General features: G+C 29.8%; 1 protein-coding gene across 3 annotated transcripts in view; it reads right to left on the reverse strand.

The window, feature by feature from the left end:
• Positions 1 to 539: 539 nt before the first annotated feature.
• The window catches only part of LOC106467836 (tRNA wybutosine-synthesizing protein 3 homolog), an 11,009-nt gene continuing 7,889 nt past the window's right edge, over positions 540 to 3,659 (reverse strand). The window contains exon 6 of one of the 3 annotated variants that reach the window (XM_022396035.1): positions 540 to 1,096. The gene's annotated coding sequence lies outside the window, so the exon portion shown is untranslated. Of the gene's footprint in view, positions 1,145 to 3,659 lie in introns of all 3 variants that reach the window. The other 2 variants (XM_022396036.1, XM_022396034.1) reach the window with 2 other exon arrangements.

Genomic DNA, 3,659 nt, shown 5'->3' on the forward strand with positions numbered 1-3,659 from the left:
TAGTTTAACAGCTTACAGGATATAAATCTTCAATTATTTATAAGCTAAAGTAGTAACTATTTTATAATATCCAGTAATTGCATATTGAGAAATCAGACTCTAACGTTCGGCTTTGCTACTTTCAGCCACCAGTTTATGCACTCCAGTATTGGTTCAAAACCGCTGATCTATACATCAGGGTTCAGAACATGCGCATTTGTGCTGCCATCTAGTGAGTATGAAATACAATATTAATCTCGACATCTTCTGATCCAATATCATATTTAACAAACACAAATAAAAAACACTCTGTCAGAGTTAAAAAAATAGTTTACATTAAAATATTTATTCAGTGGATAAAAATACCCAGAATAAAAACATAAAATAAGCTTAAATTAATAATGCTTTGTAAAATATACAAAATATTAGTTACAGTTTAGGGAAAATCTTTCAGTAATTTTCACGAACTACACGTATTTTACTTGGAATATCATTGAAAATTTTATTAAGAGGGTACACGAGTGAATAACAACAAAGACAGAGATTTCCAGACACGTGTATGAGAAACAATGGATGAGTGCTTTTATTGTAAAACATTCATAGAATACTTTGAAAGTCCAAGAAGATCTCTCCAATTACAAGTGAAGACTCTCTGACTGGAAGAGATTGTAGTGGTTTCCAATTACAAGTGAAGACTCTCCAACTGGAAGAGGTTGTAGTGGTTCCAATTACAAGTGAAGACTCTCCAACTGGAAGAGGTTGTAGTGGTTCCAATTACAAGTGAAGACTCTCCGACTGGAAGAGGTTGTAGTGGTTCCAGTTACAAGTGAAGACTCTCCGACTGGAAGAGGTTGTAGTGGTTCCAGTTACAAGTGAAGACTCTCCGACTGAAAGAGATTGTAGTGGTTCCAATTACAAGTGAAGACTCTCCGACTGGAAGACGTTGTAGTGGTGACTGGGTCTTTCTCTTCCAGTGTTGTAACATAAGATGGAAATTGATAAGGTAACATTTTAGTAGTAGGGGGTTCAGTCTGGACAAGAAGAGGGTATATCGCTTCATTTACTTCAATTTGTCCTCAGCTATATCACTGTCCCCTTCCATTTGTTTGGTCTCCATCTGGTGATTCAGGCTCAATGTTGAAATCATTGAAGAGATCTAATTTTACTATGGTAAAATATTAACCAGCTCTAATTTTATAAAGTTATGATGTAAAGCACTATGGTTAAAATAATAAATCGTTTTAATTCTAAGCAGTTACGATGTAAAGTGCAAACACACTGTAAACTATAAAAATACAGCATAAGGTCAAGTATAACACTAGTTGTATTGTCTCTTTCTACAGAGTAACACTAGGGATTATGTCACTGTAAAATATAATAAAAATACAGCATAAGGTCAAGTATAACAATAGTTGTATTGTCTCTGTCTACAGAGTGACACTGTGAATTATGTCACTGTAAACTATAAAAATACAGCATAAGGTCAAGTATAACAATAGTTGTATTGTCTCTGTCTATAGAGTGACACTGTGGATTATGTCACTGTAAACTATAAAAATACAGCATAAGGTCAAGTATAACACTAATTGTATTGGCTGAAAGACATAATTAAAAATTGTGACTCAATTACAATACCCTACAAACAGTTAAATATTGAAAAAAGTAAACTTCTGAATTAACAGAGTTTAATGAAGATTACACAAGAGTCTAAAGTTCATTAATAAAATAGTTTGTATTGTATGAAACTTTTCTTTTTCGGTAAAGCAGAAAGTTGTTTTGTAAACCATTAACCAAATATTATCTTTCAATTTTTACATTTTTAACCTGAGGTTTTAGGTTTCGTAGTGTATTTCTACACATATTTTGCTGGCTAGCCAATTACAATGGTTTTGTATCAAAATCAATAAGCTGAACTAAGATTTGATTTTGTTTTAAACAATTTTAACAAATGCCTAGCTGCCAACCTGTTAGAAAATCTGTTGTCAGACACGATTTTTTTTATCAAGAACAAAACTTTCTCTATTGAACCACAAGTAAAAAAGAAAATTCAACCAACCAACCAAATTCAATGTAAGGTGTTATCTGAACATATGATTATAAAACATGCAGGTTCTAATTCACCATTAACATGTTTTGAAGCTAAAACCAATGCCAACATATTCATTACATTCAACTTTGTAACTTTTTTTTTGTTACAAACAACAAATAGTATAATTTTAATGGTTGAAGACGGCTTGAATGGGTAATGAATAAAAACTTTAATATAAGTTTAAAATAACAGCAAATGTACAACGCTTCAACAAGGTTTTGTCATCATCAAAACGTTGTACATTTGCCATTATGTTAAACTTATATTAAAGTTTTTATTCATTACCCATTCAAGCCGTCTCCAACCATTATTGGTCTCAAAGTGGGTTCCTCGTCATCGAAATAGTATACTTTGCAAAAAAAAAAAAATTTATAAGTAAATAAGACTAAGATTTATTTAGTACACATACATACATATATATATATATATATAATTCTACAAAATCTATATTCCATATAAACGTAGTTTTAAGATTATATAAATATATTTGTAGCTTCTCAAACTAGGGTTTTTGGACCAGTGGTGAGTGAACGTATTTTCTAAACATACACTTTGTTGCACCCCTCCCCCCCAAACCCTGTATAACATATTGTGTATTTAATATAGCTATTATTTTCACACATTAATTGTTATTACTCTATTACTTAACAGTAGTAATATTTGTATGGTAGTTTTTAAGATGTCTTTACTTTTAAGTTGTAATTTCATACATGTTTCTATAGTCATAGTTACACACACTTCTTGGAGGCTGTACCCCACAGTTTGTGCAGCATGGCTCTAGATGATAGCCAATTTGAATATTTTTGTCTACTATAAACAAAATGCATAGTCATTTATACAAATGAACAAACAGATCATAGGTTTGGAACAGAGATCCATATCAGGATTAGTGTGTGATATTCATATCATTTCAAACCTTACAATAATACAGTTGAATCTTTACTGTTAAAGTCTTACAATAATACAGTTAAATCTTTACAGTTAAAGTCTTATAATAATACAGTTAAATCTTTACAGTTAAAGTCTTACAATAATACAGTTAATTCTTTACAATTAAAGTCTTACAATAATACAGTTAAATCTTTACTGTTAAAGTCTTACAATAATACAGTTAAATATTTATAGTTAGTCTCACAATAATACAGTTAAAGTCACACAATAATACAGTTAAATCTTTATAGTTAGTCTCACAATAATACAGTTAAAGTCTCACAATAATACAGTTAAATCTTTACAGTTAACGTGTCACAATTATACAGTTAAAGTCTTACAATAATACAATTAAATCTTTACAGTTAAAGTCTTAAAATTATACAGTTAAAGTCTTACAATAATACAGTTAGATCTTTACAGTTAGTCTCACAATAATACAGTTAAAGTCTTACAATAATACAATTAAATCTTTAGAGTTAAAGTCTTACAATAATACAATTAAATCTTTACAGTTAGTCTCACAATAATACAGTTAAAGTCTTACAATAATACAATTAAATCTTTAGAGTTAAAGTCTTACAATAATACAATTAAATCTTTACAGTTAAAGTCTTACAATAATACAGTTAAATCTTTACAGTTAGTCTCACAATAATAC

Source organism: Limulus polyphemus, unplaced genomic scaffold (assembly GCF_000517525.1).
Source record: "Limulus polyphemus unplaced genomic scaffold, Limulus_polyphemus-2.1.2 Scaffold2761, whole genome shotgun sequence".
Classification (NCBI taxonomy): Eukaryota; Metazoa; Arthropoda; class Merostomata; order Xiphosura; family Limulidae; genus Limulus; species Limulus polyphemus.